Below are 18,125 nucleotides of genomic sequence, written 5' to 3'. Positions count from 1 at the left end.
AATATACATGCATAATGGTGGAGAGAGAAGGATGTACTGTATATCTATGACCAGAAGACTCATGATACTATTGCAACTTTCATGTCCAGAGGCGAAGCTCCTGGGCCCCAATGCAGAATTTGGAACAAGGCCCCCACTGCCATGTGCCATTTCTAAGGCCTCATGCACACGGCCGTTGTTTGGGTCCGCATCAGAGCCGCCGTTTTGGCGGCTCGGATGCGGACCCATTCACGTCAATGGGGCCGCAAAAGATGCGGACAGCACTCCGTGTGCTGTCCGCATCCGTTGCTCCATTCTGTGGCCCAGCGAAATAAATAGAATATGTCCTATTCTTGTCCGTTTTGCAGACAAGAATAGGCATTTCTACAATGGGCCGTTTCGTTCCGTTCCACAAATTGCAAAAGGCACACGAGCGGCTTCCGTTTTTGCGGATCCACGGTTTGCGGACCTAAAAAAACGGCACGGTTGTGTGCATGAGGCCTAATGCTGATGGTGTATTCTATGTCAGAGGGGCCTTTGGGTCCCCACAGACACCTGGTCTCGGGTATGACTAATACCTTAATACCAGGGGCGGGCTGACCATAGACCCTACAGAGAATGTTCCCAGTGGGCCACCTGAGCCCTCCTCATGACCGCCAGCCATGGTAAGTAATGATCTGACGCTCCCCTCCTGACTCCTGAATTTAATTGCATTGCCATCTAAAGCAACTGGAGTAGGAGGACGGAACGAGGCACCACAGAGGGGCAGTTTTTGGGGTGGTATTTTATGCTGCTGGGGCAGTGTTTTGTGATGCATTGTGGTATTTGGCTGTGCTAGGGTGGTATAATGTGCTGCAATATGGTATTACCTTCTGTCAGTTTGAATACACCTACAACATGGGGCCCTTTCAGTTTTCTTCCAGGGCCACTTTAAGTTCCCAGTCTGTCGCTGATACCATTAGAGCGCTCTTGAGCAGGTTGGGCAGTCTAAGAGCTAACGCCGGCCACAGACCTGAAGACCAGCTATTTACCCTATGATGCCAGCAGGCTAAGCGGCGGCTTGGGCAGAATTCTTCAGAAATACGCAGATCTAGTCTACATGATGTACTATTTATGCAGTCTGTAGGACACATAATAGCGATTATTTTTAGGAATCATCTGAAACCCAAAGCCTTATGCGTAAATTCCCCTGCCTGCTGCGTAATCCTGATGTGTGTACGGATCCAGTTCCTAGCCTGAATGTGATCTTGGCCGCGGCGCTGAGTATTTAGTAGCTGATACAGTCCTCCTATGCCTCCTCTCATTCCTGAGCCAAATTCTGGACGGCGAACAGAAACCTCACTGCAGAAAAGGGAACGACCGTGGTGGGTGGCGGTGGATTATTTAAATGATGCTATTACTTTTCTAGCCATATGTAATTACAGTTGCTGTTGGTCTGACAATATTGAGGGTTGTAGTTAGCAATCTGTAATGACGTCAATGGCATTAGTCAGTTGTCAGAACGAGAAGATAAAATGGGTGACTTATTGCTACATAATGGATCACCCATCGGGAAAATCAGGACCCCGTTTGGATATCCATACTCGCTGTCATGAACAAGGAGAAGGAAGGAGGCTGAGTATATACTCTGCTCTCTCCGTTACAGTTACAGGACACAGAAGCCAGCACTCCTTGTCTGTAAAGTTGAGCTCCGTTGGTATATGAGACCATTGTGGCTGTTTTGTTTCACCACTAGGGGGAGCTAAGCACTTAGGGATAGTAGTGAACTCAATGAGAGACATACAAATCTGCAGACAGTGTGCTCCCTCTAGTGGTGGCTGCAGCTGTGTGCGACTGTAGGGAAGGGTATTTAATTGGTTTGATCCCATTATTATACAATATTCAACAGTATTAGATTTTTTTTTTGCAGTCACATACAGGTACGCAAGCAGTGTCCTATAATCTCATTACAAGCGATATCACAATTCGGTATCCTGGCACAGGCATGTGCGATTACCGCCTGGCCTTAGAGGGCACAGCATTGGACGATGATGTTCAGTAATGAAGATATCACTGGTCAAATGGTAAGATTTGCCTGCAGCTTGTGGGTTCTAGGTCTTCATTTCTAGGTATCTAGAACTGAGTTCTGGAGATGGGAGAGGGTATTTAACTTTTCAAAGACTGCATGCCAGAAAGCGTACTAAAGCCACAAGCATCATTCTCGGGGGAAAAAGTGTGTAGGGCATAGCAGCCTCCGAGCGGCCAGGGTGATGGGCCTCCGAGCGGCCAGGGTGATGGGCCTCCGAGCGGCCAGGGTGATGGGCCTACCGAGCGGCCAGGGTGATGGGCCACCGAGCGGCCAGGGTGATGGGCCTCCGAGCGGCAAGGGTGATGGGCCTCCGAGCGGCCAGGGTGATGGGCCTCCGAGCGGCCAGGGGGTTGGCCTCTGTGATGCCAGGGGCCTCTGATGCCAGGGGGGTCGGCCTCTGAGTGACCAGGGTGATCAGCCTCCAATCAGTGCTGGACTGCAGCTTTTTGGGTCTACTAAACCTTTGGGGCCCACTATTGAGGACCAGTCCGATCCTGCCTTCAAGCAGCCATGGATGTACACATGGACTGATGTGAATAAATTTGCAGCATCTTACTCCAGCACACTTCTTATTAGGGCCTATGAAGTGCCTTCATATCACTGACCAGTAGTTTACCTGTATTACCTTTGCCACACCGGATTGCGTTTGCACTCCAGTCCTTGCAGCTGTCGGCACAGTCGCATCACCTGGAGCAGCAGGTAAGCAGGCCATACAGTATCATCAGCGCAGGCAGAATTAGATTCTGTGGGAGTCAGGAGTGATCTGAGAATAGCAGGCAGTGTGGGCTGACAGAAAGCTGACTCATTGCTGATGTAAACCACGCCGTTAATTTAACCTCCCAGCCTCCGTCATGGACCATCGTGATTGGACTTACGGAGAGTTGTGTCACCTATGCACGTTGTGACTAGGTGGCTGCTAGAGGGAACGCAGCGTGACGCCTGACGTAACAGCGCAGCCCGACACATCCCCTGCCCCTGAAATAGCACACTATCCTCCATGTTAATAAAGTTTAGGTATATGAAAAGCTCTGCAATCTTCTAATGTAATTTGTGTTCATTCTTTACCAAACTTTCTGCTTGTTGTCAGTGAATAAAGACATTCTTGTTTACATCCAGAGGCCAAAAGCCTGTTCTGATCAAGTCGTACTGACCCAGAGCTCTTATATTCTGTAATGAGGTGAGCAGCTGAGTCAGTTGCCTGTGAGCAGGCCAGCCTCCATTACTGACCGCATGCAGAGATCCTGGAAACGATAAAAAAATTGAGACACAAAGTATATTAGAAACTGGAATACCGATGATAAAAGGAACACTCCAGACAAAACTGATGCACAATTTTGAGCCTAGATCAGGGTCTGGGGGTGGAGCATGACACAGGGATTCTACAAATCCCTTTGTCATGGCCCGCCCCCTCAGGCACAGTATATTACCTCTGTTCAGCGTACTCCTCTAAAACCAATTTAAAAATGATACCTGTAAGTACACAGGTGCATAGCTTAAAGGAGTTATCTTCTATGGAAAATACGTTTTTTTTTTAGTTAAATGGCCCCCAATCAAGTTTCTCCTCAGAAATAAGATTCAGGTTATGATGACTATGGTAGGGGGGGGACATCTGAAATTGAATGCAACGCAATGCATGATCCCTTCTTAGAGCAAAAAGTAATGCCGCAATCACAGTACTGCAGGGATAGTCAACCTGCGATTCTTCAGCTGCTGTAAAACTACTACTTCCACCGTGCCCTGCTATAGGCAGTGTGGGCATCCTGGGAGTTGTAGTTTTGCAACAGCTGGAGAGCCGCAGGTTGGCCTGTGTATCATTGATTTGACATCAATGTTTTTTTTTCTCTTGGTAAACTTTTTTTTTGTGTGTGCGCGCTCTGATAGCATGGTGTGTATTATCCCTGCACTGTGACATCACTGTGTGTATTATCCCTGTGCTGTGACATCACTGTGTGTATTATCCCTGTACTGTGACATCACTGTGTTTATTATCCCTGTACTGTAACATCACTGTGTTTATTATCTCTGTACTGTGACATCACTGTGTTTATTATCCCTGTACTGTGACATCACTGTGTTTATTATCCCTGTACTGTGACATCACTGTGTTTATTATCTCTGTACTGGTGACATCACTATGTTTATTATCTCTGTACTGTGACATCACTATGTTTATTATCCCTGTACTGTGACATCACTGTGTTTATTATCCCTGTACTGTGACATCACTGTGTTTATTATCTCTGTACTGTGACATCACTGTGTTTATTATCCCTGTACTGTGACATCACTGTGTTTATTATCCCTGTACTGTGACATCACTGTGTTTATTATCCCTGTACTGTGACATCACTGTGTTTATTATCCCTGTACTGTGACATCACTGTGTTTATTATCTCTGTACTGTGACATCACTGTGTGTATTATCCCTGTACTGTGACATCACTGTGTTTATTATCTCTGTACTGGTGACATCACTATGTTTATTATCCCTGTACTGTGACATCACTATGTTTATTATCCCTGTACTGTGATATCACTGTTTATTATCCCTGTACTGTGACATCACTGTGTTTATTATCCCTGTACTGTGACATCACTGTTTATTATCCCTGTACTGTGACATCACTGTGTTTATTATCTCTGTACTGGTGACATCACTATGTTTATTATCTCTGTACTGTGACATCACTGTGTTTATTATCCCTGTACTGTGACATCACTGTGTTTATTATCCCTGTACTGTGACATCGCTGTGTTTATTATCCCTGTGCTGTGACATCGCTGTGTTTATTATCCCTGTGCTGTGACATCACTGTGTTTATATCTCTGTACTGTGACATCACTGTGTTTATTATCCCTGTACTGTGACATCACTGTGTTTATTATCCCTGTACTGTGACATCACTGTGTTTATTATCCCTGTACTGTGACATCACTGTTTATTATCTCTGTACTGTGACATCACTGTGTTTATTATCCCTGTACTGTGACATCACTGTGTTTATTATCCCTGTGCTGTGACATCACTGTGTTTATTATCCCTGTGCTGTGACATCACTGTGTTTATTATCTCTGTACTGTGACATCACTGTGTTTATTATCCCTGTGCTGTGACATCACTGTGTTTATTATCCCTGTGCTGTGACATCACTGTATTATCCTGTACTGTGACATCACTGTGTTTATTATCTCTGTACTGTGACATCACTGTGTTTATTATCCCTGTACTGTGACATCACTGTGTTTATTATCCCTGTACTGTGACATCACTGTGTTTATTATCCCTGTACTGTGACATCACTGTTTATTATCTCTGTACTGTGACATCACTGTGTTTATTATCCCTGTACTGTGACATCACTGTGTTTATTATCCCTGTGCTGTGACATCACTGTGTTTATTATCCCTGTGCTGTGACATCACTGTGTTTATTATCTCTGTACTGTGACATCACTGTGTTTATTATCCCTGTGCTGTGACATCACTGTGTTTATTATCCCTGTGCTGTGACATCACTGTATTATCCTGTACTGTGACATCACTGTGTTTATTATCTCTGTACTGTGACATCACTGTGTTTATTATCCCTGTACTGTGATATCACTGTGTTTATTATCCCTGTACTGTGACATCACTGTTTATTATCCCTGTACTGTGACATCACTGTGTTTATTATCCCTGTACTGTGACATCACTGTGTGCATTAGGGAGACCAGAACTATCATTAATCCATATTCTGAACTCGCTGTGGTCACAGTGCAGTGAGTCCCCATTCCGTGTTTTGTTATGGGGCACCATGGTTACTTGTTACGCATGTATGAAACATACCCCCAGTCGTGGTGATAGAGATACCTAGGATGATACAGGGCAGGTTTCATATGTCACTACTCTAACTGGAGAAATCTGCAGAGCATTACTACAGGAGTCCCTCATATTAAAATTCTGTGCAGAACATTGCTCTATGTTAATGCACCTGCTGATAACAGCAATGCTTTTCCATGGATATTACTATTTTTAGTGAGCCCGGATAACGGTGCCCCAGGTACTACTATTATTAGTGACACTGATGTAACATTGCTTCAGGTGCTGCTCTTATACTTGTGACTGTCATAGATCATTGGTCCGGGTATTTTTACAACTTTTTTTATTGCAGAGCATTTCTTCTATTTCTTATGTGGGATTATCACTGGTGGCTGCAGAACATTTCTACAAGTAACTGTTCGTAACCAGGATGGAAAAGTTTTCTGTGTTTTAAGAGAAATTCACCCAAAGCCTCTACCGCTTGCCTTATCAAGAGGAGTTTCCCGTAACAGCGCCACTGTTGTCCATAGGTTGTGTCTGGTATGGACAGCCAAGTTCCAATTACGTGAAATAGGCTTCGGCGCAATACCGGATAAAACCTAAGGAGGAAAGTGCCACTGTTTAGGAAAAATAACTTTTTTGCTCCATCAGTTGACCAATCCTTTTGTCTGTATGCCTGCATGGATATTGCTCCACTTTCAACTTGTTGGATTAGTTGTAATCTCCTCTTATCCTCCTACTCCATGTATAGCCTTAAAGGGGTTATCCAGGAATTAATATTGATGACCTATCTTCTGGATAAGTCATCAATATCAGATCGGCGCGGGTCTGACTCGACGGGGGTCCGACACGATCAGCTGGTAAAAGCTGGGTGCTCCATGAGACATACCATCACTGTACATTGGACACATGGCCTAGTTGCAGCTCAGTCTTATTCAAGCCAATGGGGCTGAGCTGCAATACCAAGTACAGCCACTATACGATGTAAGGCGCTGAGTTTGGTAAGTGCCCGGGAGGCCGCCATGCTCTCTGGAGCTGGGGTGCTGGGACTCGGACTCCCACCGATTGTAATATTGATGACCTATCAATTATCTATTTTATTTCCCAGATAACCCCTGTTAAAGTGAATGATCCCCCTCCCTCTTGCACATAAATCTGATATCTTGCGCTGATTATTTTATTAATATAGCTTTATATTAACTGGAGCTCTATTTTTTATACAGAGCTGCACAGCCTTACAATATAAAATTCCTGCTGCCTGCAGTAACCACTAGAGGGAGCTCAGGAGCTTAGTATTAGTACATTGAATGCAGTAATAAAACAGTGTGTAGTGAGCACCTCCTAGTGGTGACTACTGGCGGCCAGAAACTATAACTTTATAGCTATGCAGAGTATTTAGAGCTCTGTATCAGGAAATCTGAGCTTTGACTGCTATAAAGATACGTTAAGAGAGTATTGGACCTAAAAACTACATGATGTAAAATGGTGGAGATTCACTTTAAGGCTTACATGTCAGGACTGGAAATGAGCGATCATATATGCTGCGTGTTGGCCACTTGTCACAATATGTCCGGATTCACACGGCTCATATAACACAATGCATCCCCTCCCCACTGTCAGAGGTAATGGACGACTATTGAACACAAATTGTCAGCCAGATAGAAGCTGAAGTAAGATGGAAATCTTTAAGAAATTGTAGGTTTTCATCCCACTGTCTTTAAGAAATTTGTACGATTATAACCCGCATTTTATCAGAAGAAAGGCCTTTTTATATAATAATGATATGGCTTCTCCGAGGAATCGATTGTGTGAGTTAAATATGATGCACAGACACCATCACCAGGTCTAAGGCTCCTGTAAGGCCTCGTTCACACTGCAGTGGTTCACCCGTGTGCATTTACTGGGTGTATTTTATTTGCTGCTTTTTTATCAGCTACTCTTCGGTGATTAGTTTCACAGGATTGTCAAAGGGGTGTGGCTTATGCAAACTGACCCCCAAGTGGGTGTTGCCTCAAGGTTTTGTGGGTGTTCCTAAACGCCTAGAAATATCCTGTGAATCGGGAAAGAAATGTTGGAAGTGGCTCTCTCTCTGTATCTATCTCATGGCTCTCTCTCTGTATCTATCTCATGGCTCTCTCTCTGTATCTATCTCATGGCTCTCTCTCTGTATCTATCTCATGGCTCTCTCTCTGTATCTATCTCATGGCTCTCTCTCTGTATCTATCTCATGGCTCTCTCTCTGTATCTATCTCATGGCTCTCTCTCTGTATCTATCTCATGGCTCTCTCTCTGTATCTATCTCATGGCTCTCTCTCTGTATCTATCTCATGGCTCTCTCTCTGTATCTATCTCATGGCTCTCTGTCTGTATCTATCTCATGGCTCTCTGTCTGTATCTATCTCATGGCTCTCTGTCTGTATCTATCTCATGGCTCTCTCTCTGTATCTCATGGCTCTCTGTCTGTATCTATCTCATGGCTCTCTCTCTGTATCTATCTCATGGCTCTCTCTCTGTATCTATCTCATGGCTCTCTCTCTGTATCTATCTCATGGCTCTCTCTCTGTATCTATCTCATGGCTCTCTCTCTGTATCTATCTCATGGCTCTCTGTCTGTATCTATCTCATGGCTCTCTCTCTGTATCTATCTCATGGCTCTCTGTCTGTATCTATCTCATGGCTCTCTCTCTGTATCTATCTCATGGCTCTCTGTCTGTATCTATCTCATGGCTCTCTCTCTGTATCTATCTCATGGCTCTCTGTCTGTATCTATCTCATGGCTCTCTGTCTGTATCTATCTCATGGCTCTCTGTCTGTATCTCATGGCTCTCTCTCTGTATCTATCTCATGGCTCTCTCTCTGTATCTATCTCATGGCTCTCTCTCTGTATCTATCTCATGGCTCTCTCTCTGTATCTATCTCATGGCTCTCTGTCTGTATCTATCTCATGGCTCTGTCTGTATCTATCTCATGGCTCTCTGTCTGTATCTATCTCATGGCTCTCTGTCTGTATCTCATGGCTCTCTGTCTGTATCTATCTCATGGCTCTCTCTCTGTATCTATCTCATGGCTCTCTCTCTGTATCTATCTCATGGCTCTCTCTCTGTATCTATCTCATGGCTCTCTCTCTGTATCTATCTCATGGCTCTCTCTCTGTATCTATCTCATGGCTCTCTCTCTGTATCTATCTCATGGCTCTCTGTCTGTATCTATCTCATGGCTCTCTGTCTGTATCTATCTCATGGCTCTCTGTCTGTATCTATCTCATGGCTCTCTGTCTGTATCTATCTCATGGCTCTCTGTCTGTATCTATCTCATGGCTCTCTGTCTGTATCTATCTCATGGCTCTCTGTCTGTATCTATCTCATGGCTCTCTGTCTGTATCTATCTCATGGCTCTCTGTCTGTATCTATCTCATGGCTCTCTGTCTGTATCTATCTCATGGCTCTCTGTCTGTATCTATCTCATGGCTCTCTGTCTGTATCTATCTCATGGCTCTCTGTCTGTATCTATCTCATGGCTCTCTGTCTGTATCTATCTCATGGCTCTCTGTCTGTATCTATCTCATGGCTCTCTGTCTGTATCTATCTCATGGCTCTCTGTCTGTATCTATCTCATGGCTCTCTCTCTGTATCTATCTCATGGCTCTCTCTCTGTATCTATCTCATGGCTCTCTCTCTGTATCTATCTCATGGCTCTCTCTCTGTATCTATCTCATGGCTCTCTGTAGCTCATGGCTGTCTGTCTGTCTCACGGGTATCTGTCTACCTTATGGCTTTATCTAGCTCATGGCTCTCTCTCTCCATCTCATAGTGCTCTCTATCTAGCTACCTCATGGGACTCTATCTATTTTATGGCACTCTCTTTAACACGTGTCTGTCTCTATCTCATGGCTATCTCTGTCATGGCTCTTTCTCTTTTTAATGGCTCTCTCATGGCACTCTCTCTCTCTCTCCATCTCATAGTGCTCTCTATTCAGCTATCCCATGGCTCCCTATTTCATGGCGGTCTCTATCTCATGGCTCTGTCTCATTTCTATCGATGATATGTATTTATGACCTATCCTTTGGTCATAGATAGATTTAGCTGACACAAGCTAATTTGCATACTTTCTATCTATCCCTCTAGCTACCTCTCTAATTATCTCTTTATCTCTCTAGCTCTCTCTTTATCTCTCTAGCTACTTCTCTATCTCTCTGTAGCTATCTCTTTATCTCTCTAGCTATCTTTAGCTCTCTAATTATCGCTCTAGCTCTCTCTTTATCACTCTAGCTCTCTCTTTATCACTCTAGCTCTCTATCACTCTAGCTCTCTCTTTATCTCTCTAGCTCTCTCTTTATCTCTCTAGCTCTCTCTTTATCTCTCTAAATGATATGTCTGTGTGGCGATTTCTACACGGGGAAACCATTGCGCCCAGCGACTTGTTCAGACACCAGCAGCCCCTAGTATCCGGAGAGGTCCTGTGGTGTCAGTTGTCAGATCCTCGCCCCTGCTCATGTCTCATCCCTGTGCGAGGCCTTAGGCCATGGATATTGATATGTGTGTGAACACAGATTGTAGCATGTTAACGCTGTCACATAGGAACAAAGGTAATGTAAACCATCGGCCAAGGAGAAAGGAGCCGTCTCCTTCATGGCAATGCCCTGCTGAGCGCTGCTGTGAGTACAGGACATGGCAGGAAGCGAGATGGTTCTGGGCAGGGGGAGGAGGAGAAAGTAAACTTTTCTTTGCATTGATTAGCATTCGGCCTGGGCTTTTCTCTCTGTTGTGGAGTTTGCCTTCAGTCCATTGCCAAGCAACCAGATTGTAAAAGTACAACAGGCAGTGAGAGGAGAGCATGCACCCAGCGCTCGCCAACCCTCACTGGCTGCTCCACAGGAGCTGGCTGCAGGAGCCCACCTTCCTCTATGCTGCCCTCCTTGGCAAAGGAGATAGGGGCGACGTGCTGGCCAACAGCTATGGGGAATCTGGGGCACAGAGGGTGCTGTCCAAATTTTGGGTGCTAAACCAAAGGCGGAAGCGAAGAAAGTTGAAAAGAGGAAGCGGAGGATTACCCCCCTGCATACACCCCGACCCTTCATTCAAGGTTTGCATTACGTTCCATTTGCGTTTTCCAGTGGATCCCATCCCTGGACTGGTTCCTCAGTCTCTTCTATTTACCATGACTATGAGCAGAGCCTATTGTATTGCATCCTGTGAATCATGCAACCAGCCCATAGCCTAGTGTAATGAAAAGTTCTGCAACTTTCTAATATACTTTATTGTACCCATTACTCATTGTTTTCAAGATCTCTGCTTTCAAAAGATTGAAAAACATTGTGTTTATATTCAGAGGTTGAAAACCAGTCCTGACCGCATCCTGCGGACAGAGCTGCAGGGCTCAATAGAAAAGAGAGCCTCGATACGTTTAGCATTGGGCAGGGGTCCGCAACCTCCGGCCAACTGTTGTGACACTACATTTCCCAGCATGCTCTGTTCTATTCTATGAGAGCTTTGAAAAACAATGAGCAAGTGTGCAAGATGGAGTGCTGGGGGTTGCTGACCTCTAGGCTAGGGCCATGTTCACATGGTGGATTTTCATCAACTATTTTTTCATGTTTTTCACACGAAAATCTAGGTGGAATGAACACTTATCTGTCTATCTATCGCTAATATCTATCTATTTATCTAAATATCTATCTCTGTCTCATATCAATCTCTCTGATGTCTCTCTTTCTATATATTTTTCTATGTCATATCTATCTATCTCATACCTTATGTCTATCTCATATCTATCTAATATCTTTTGTCTGTCTATCTATCTCATATCTATATCTATCTACTTACCTGATCCCCGCTGTTTTTGGTTTCTCCATTTTCCGGTCTCCGCACTGTTTACACCTAGAGCTGCATGGACATGGTCACATGCTCAGCTGCAGCCAATGACTGGCTTCAGTGGTGACATACTGCTTCTGGCCACATCACCAAGGAAGCCATTCATTGGCTGCAGCAGAGCATGTGACCATGTCCATGCAGCTCCAGGTGACCGGAAGATGGAGACACCCAAAGCAGCGGTAAGTATGAATCTTCTGTTTCAGCAGGCAGACTGAGGGCAGTTGCTTCAAAATCATTATAACCGGAAAACCCTTTTAAAACCATTGCCAGGTGAAATGAATATTCCTGGGCACCTTTTAAAGATCTAAGCGCCTTTAACAAGAGCCAAACTGTGATGGTTAGACAACTGGGTCGGAACATCCCCATAATGGCAGTTCTTATGGGGCGGCCCCGGTATGTTGTGGTTAGTACCTACCATAAGTGGTCCAAGAAAAGGGCAACTGGTCATGGCTGTCCAATGCTCATTGAGGGAGGTACCACATGAGGTCTGGTGGCGTCCAGGCCTCCCACAGGTCAGAGCTGTTTTTGGCGGCCCAAGGGCTGGTGGTTTTAAGGTTATGTGTGGATATTTCAGTGACAGGATTCCTCTAATGGCTCAATCACAGGGTACGTCATGAAAAGTCAGGCAGGAAGCCCCCCTCAGTCTCCTGCAGAGTCAAAGGTTGACTCCTTATCCACACGGATCCTGAAGGCGCTGGTGGTGGTGGAGCTCAGCAATTTCCACACTGATTGCTTTGTGCCGGTAGCTGGAGGTGAGAAGTGGTGGATAATGAAGTGGTAACTAATGTCCAATTAGTTCTCCTTTGTCTGACAATGACTGGTAATCTGCTGAATGTCCGGAATCTCTGCAGGTGTATAATAGGGGCCTTCAGGGCTGGAATACCTCAAGAACAACATGTCTTCCCCAGGGAGACTAATAACAGCTTGTCAGACAGGCTGTTGTTCACACTGACCTTTGACATTAGGGCAGGAGTCACATCCCGGCATTAGGGGCCAAGGTGTCCTGACTGTGAATCATGAAACTGACTCTCAAGGATGTTTACTCAGTGTATATATTGTATACATTAGTGCAGCAGTACATACTAGGGGCTGCAGGGACCCAATGTGCCTTCATATAGTGCTCACGGTGGGTGCGGCAGGTCAGAGATTTTTCTCCTACGTTCTTTTTCTCATGGATTAATATCTAGATATTTACTAGGAAATGGTATATTATTCAGAATTTTAATATTCCTACTCCTAACAGAATGGAGGGTTTGTTCCATGTAAATAAGCTATGCTTGTGTTGTTGCCTGCCCTGGCCAGCAGAGGGAGCTTATGCTATGCAGATTTACAGCTCCCATTGCTATCAGTACCAGCTGTATAACTTCTTCCAGTAGGCTCCCCCTAGTGGTGGCTGTAGGCATCCAGAATTTTAACTCTGGAGGAGGTTTACCTAGACTAGTCTTGAATAAAATATGTTGGAGTAAGATTCACCAAGTTCATGTGTCAGATATTGATATCTACACCTGCTAGGCGAAGGGGTAGATTTCTGCTATAATTTGCACCAATTTCTACCCCTCCCAGTGTTTACCACTCCCTGGGCACGCAGGGAATTTGGAAGGTGAAAAGTGATATGAAGAAAACGTGGAGGCATACCACATAGCAACCTATTGCCATTCACATCCCATTATATTCAGAGGCCTTAAGAAAAATAAATGACTGCAAAAATCAATCAGATTGCTCCTTTTTTCCCCCTACCTGTAAAATTGACTTTTCTTTTGCACTGTTTTTGACACACTAACTGTGGGCCATGGGTTTTCCTAAGATTTTTTTTTTTTAGATGATGTCTGTAGATGCCCCAGATCTCTGTTTGCTGTCACTTAAGGCCGAGGGCCAACGGCGTACCCGCACTGAAGGCAGACCATACAACTGCTATGGGGCCTTGTGGGAGCGGAGACCTGGTGCTGAACTCCTTCTTTTCCCCCTAGAAAACACTGCATTTTCATGCAGCCGCCACTGGGGGAGCTCAGTGCAAAGAGATTATTTCGGCTTCTATTCTGGTAAATGGTAACTGTATAAATTCCTATGCACGGAGCTCCCCCTAGAGGTGGCTGGAGGCAGCCAGCTTTGTAATAGATTTATTAGCGTATTTTTGCCAGTTGTCTGGCGTAAACACATTGAGAAATATAGGGGTCAGAATGAGCACCATATTTATAAAGCATTTCAAAAAAAGCGTGTCAGGTGGAAGGTGACTTTTTCCCCCAATTTTTTTTTTAAACTTAATTTTTTTCTGCTTTATTAGAAAAAAAAAACATAGTTACCTGGGGGTGCTTGTCACACGTGCACCGGGTGGGGCTTTGGGGGCCCATACTAAGTTTTGCTATGGGTTCCTATAAGATTTGTATATGCCCCTGGCCGGGGGGGCTGCACGACTACATGAAGAACGCAACGCTGTATTGTGACTGTACTGTGATATTTCATTTAAAGAGGCGAGGCGACAGTCACAAAGAATCCAACCTGATTTTAAACATTTTTGACCCATCCTGACCATATCCAGGTAAACAGATCGTTACAAGACAGAGCGCTGATATACTGTAACGGGCCCTGCACCACTTTCAGATTTGGGTATATTCACATGGTGTGGACAATAGAGTTTTATTCTATACTTTCCATTTCTTTTACCACCGTTTGTTCATCTAGATCCCTTTTATTACATGGTTTATAGCTTTTTTTTTTTTTTTACATATACACATGTTGTGCGCCACCCCCTGGGTTATCAGGGGGGCCCCTTATAATGCCAGATATGCCATGTTATGGTCAATGGAGAGTGTAATAGGGTATAGTTTTGCTCTAATAACGTTGGGAACCATTAAGTTAATCCTTTCTCAACTTAGGAATGTATGTGGAATTTCCTCCTCATCCTCCGTGCAAACCATATCTAAAAGGATCTTTCTTGTCTTACAGAGTCTGGGGTCAGCGGACCGGAAAGAATTTCAAACACCAAGGTAAGAACTTCTTCCTCCTCATGTGTTTATCTGTTATTACAGCCTATATATACTTAATAGGAACTGAGGCCGCAGGAGAGCGCAAGTGCCGAGTACTGACAGCGCGGAGTCACCGGTCCAGGAGATATAAAAACGTGCCATGTAATAACATATATAATACATTAATAAGGGGTCGTTCATACTGCAGCGCAAAAATAGAAATAAACCAATAAAATTGTGGCATAGAAACAAACATTTGTGTGCACGCAGCTTATAGATACTATAGGACACTGGCGGTACATTGTCTGTAGGACTGTATATTGCAGAGGGTCCTATACTGAGGACTTTGAAGTGCTGAAATGACAGCAATATGCAGTGCTAATAATGCAACCATACAGTAGCCAAATAATAATGCTACCACAGTGCCTATAGCTACATAGTGGTTAGATTACATTGCTATAATAATACTGCCATATACTGGCTAAATATTAGTGTTATACAGTGCTATAATAACCCCTTATACTGCCTAAATAACAGTGCTATGCAGGGCCTTAAAAAATACTGCTATGCACTTTCTATATAATGGTGCCATACAGCGTTATAATGAACCCGTATACTGCCTAAATAAGTGCTATACACTGCCTTAATAATACCACTAAATCCAAGAGAAGATACGAGCGGCACTTCTGCTTGCAGCGGTGCGGTGCGCGCGTCCAGGGAAGAAGATCCACAGATAATGGTATAGTAAGAACCGGCACTCGCTATGGTAGTGATATCAAATAAATTTAATGGTCACATACAAGAGGTAAATGTGACGCGTTTCGGCTATTAGAAGCCTTTGTCAAACCTGTCATGCAGTGCTATAATAACCCCATATACTGCATAAAAAACAGTGCTATACAGTGCTTTAATAGTACTGCCATATACTTACTAAATAACAGTGCTATGATATACCGCCATATACTGCCTAAATAAGTGCTATAATATACTGCCATACATTGCCTAAATAACAGTGCTATAATGATACCCCCATATACTACCTAAACAGTTCTATAATATTCCCCCATATACTGCCTAAATAACAGTGCTATAGTGATACCCCCATATACTACCTAAACAGTTCTATAATTTCCCCCCATATACTGCCTAAATAAGTGCTATAATGTACTGCCATATCCTGCCTAAATAACAGTGCTCTAATAATACCGCCACATACTGACATGATCCCTAAATAACTGTGCTATAATATTAACCACCATATACAGCCTAAATAGCAGTGTTGTAATACCGCTATATAAATAATAGCACTATGCAGTGTTCAGGTCCTAGGATTTCAAGGCAAGCTTCTGGGACTGGTAGTTTTACTGCGATATGAGTATTAAGGAAGGTGGCGGAGGACCCATAACTGAGCTACGTTAGGAAGAGAAAATTATCTGACAGCCCTGAGGATTTGTACCATGTGCCCCATTCTGTAAGATTTGGCTAGCTTTACGTATCTTGTTGATAAATATATTTCCTGGACTTGGTTTCTCAGGAGCTGTAGGTCCGTGCCGGCAGCAGCTTCATCTGCCGGCACCTGCTGACTGCCACTGCTGAGGAATATTTTCGGCTGCCATGTAAACCAGCTGTTTGTGCCGAAGCGCGTTGTGTGTGAAAAGACAGCAAATGTAGTCTGGAGCCCTGTTCACATTGCAGCCTGTGGCAATAGAGGTCGACGTTACCTGATTTTTGCAAAATCTAGTTAGATGGTGTCTATCTGTCAGTGAATCTCCTCTAAGCAACCTGGATGCAATTCAGTGACAAGAATAGAATGCAGCGGGTTAAGAAAATCTGTGGTGGTCCCCCGGTGCATTCCTGGATTGCCCCGGTCATATCATACCTGATATTTTATCAGTCCATAACCTACCAGAGACCGCAGCAATATCATGATTACATGTGTGTGAACACTCTCTCATGACTTAAGTATCCCTTTAAGGTTGACTTAAAGGGGTATTTCTGCCATCACTGTATGACGGTGGACTCTGACTAACCGATCCTGACAATGAAGGGGCTGCCGAGCGGATTTCTTGCCCCAGCCACCCGTTTTGCAGTGGAACTGTAGCACAGTTCCATTCAAGTGTCTGGGGCTGGCTGCAGCACCCTGCATAACCAGGTGGCCTACAAAAAGTCAAGAGGCTGCAGCCCCTTCATTGTCAGAAATCGAGCTCCCACCAGTCACAAAGTCATAGCATATCCTAGTGATCAAAATAGGAATGCCCCTTTAATTGAGTAACATGGTAGATTGCGCTGTGTGCAAAGGATTTCTTTAAAAAACCTATGGACGCTGCAGCGCTGACTCGTTATAGTCACATTTTCAGATCTCAGCTCTGTCCTGATTTTTCTGCTTTAGGAATTCAATACCTGAACGACAGTGTAGACTGACACTAGCAGAAGAGCATGCGGGGGTGTTGAATAACTATGAGATTAATGCTTCAGTCATCCCTCCTGAGCATTGTGGCAGTGGCTATATATGTTATTACCTGGGCTGCCTGCATTTGCTCCCCCTAGTGGCGGTCTTGTGCAGTAAATCTGTGCATGTATTAGACCAGAGAAGACCCTATTACAGTATAGGATGTGATGTTAGCGGGAAGTGATGATGATGATTTTGCTGCCTTTATGTTGACGGTATATGTGGCCCCTACCTGTGGCTGCCATGCTTCCTCATTCCTCCTCCAGCAGATCACAATACAGTACAGGCCGAGTGATCACTATATCCTAGCAGCCAGAAAACCAGCGTCATGGGGATCATTAGATGCACCAGCAATAATGGGGGGTAGAGTTACCGGAATTTACCTGGGAGGTGATCATTACACGCACATCATGTGGAATGAAGGAGATTTGGCTCCTGATTCAGCAGGTCGTTTTGTAACCAGGGAAACCTGTGTGCGAGCGTCTCCTGAGCGGAGCATTGGGTAACCTGAAACATTATATGTTTATATCCCTGAAATGCCTGCTTGCGTAAGTCTGCGTTCATACTAATATGAGGTGAATAGACAAACCAAGATGGGTTGCGTGACTCAAGTGAATGGGTCCGATGTGTAACAGCGGCCTTGAAATGCGATTGTTGTACAAAATGTAACATATGTCCGCCTTTTAAATGATTTTAGGTCAACATATCTTTATAGCCATGTGCTTTACTGACACAGAGCTCCAAATATGCAGCATAGACATAGTGACATGATAAAATTCTGGCTGCTTGCAGTCACCACTAGAGGGCGCTTAGCTTAAATACTGGCTGCTTGCAGTCACCACTAGAGGGCACATAGGAGCTTAAATACTGGCTGCTTGCAGTCACCATTAGAGGGCGCTTAGGTGCTTAAATACTGGCTGCTTGCAGTCACCACTAGAGGGTGCTTAGCTTAAATACTGGCTGCTTGCAGTCACCACTGGAGGGCGCTTAGCAG

The 18,125-nt window shown here is 44.4% G+C and overlaps 1 protein-coding gene across 2 annotated transcripts in view; it reads left to right on the top strand.

Annotated features, from left to right (window-relative positions):
• Positions 1 to 10,775: 10,775 nt before the first annotated feature.
• LOC122945160 (ankyrin repeat and fibronectin type-III domain-containing protein 1-like) overlaps positions 10,776 to 18,125 on the top strand; it is a 140,536-nt gene continuing 133,186 nt past the window's right edge. For both annotated transcript variants that reach the window (XM_044304075.1, XM_044304076.1), the window contains exons 1-2: positions 10,776 to 10,931; positions 14,663 to 14,703. The gene's annotated coding sequence lies outside the window, so the exon portion shown is untranslated. The remainder of the gene's footprint in view (positions 10,932 to 14,662; positions 14,704 to 18,125) is intronic.

This window comes from Bufo gargarizans, chromosome 8, assembly GCF_014858855.1.
Source record: "Bufo gargarizans isolate SCDJY-AF-19 chromosome 8, ASM1485885v1, whole genome shotgun sequence".
NCBI classification, from domain to species: domain Eukaryota; kingdom Metazoa; phylum Chordata; class Amphibia; order Anura; family Bufonidae; genus Bufo; species Bufo gargarizans.
The sequence above is the reverse complement of the archived record's forward strand: the minus strand, read 5'-3'. Positions and strand labels throughout refer to the sequence as shown.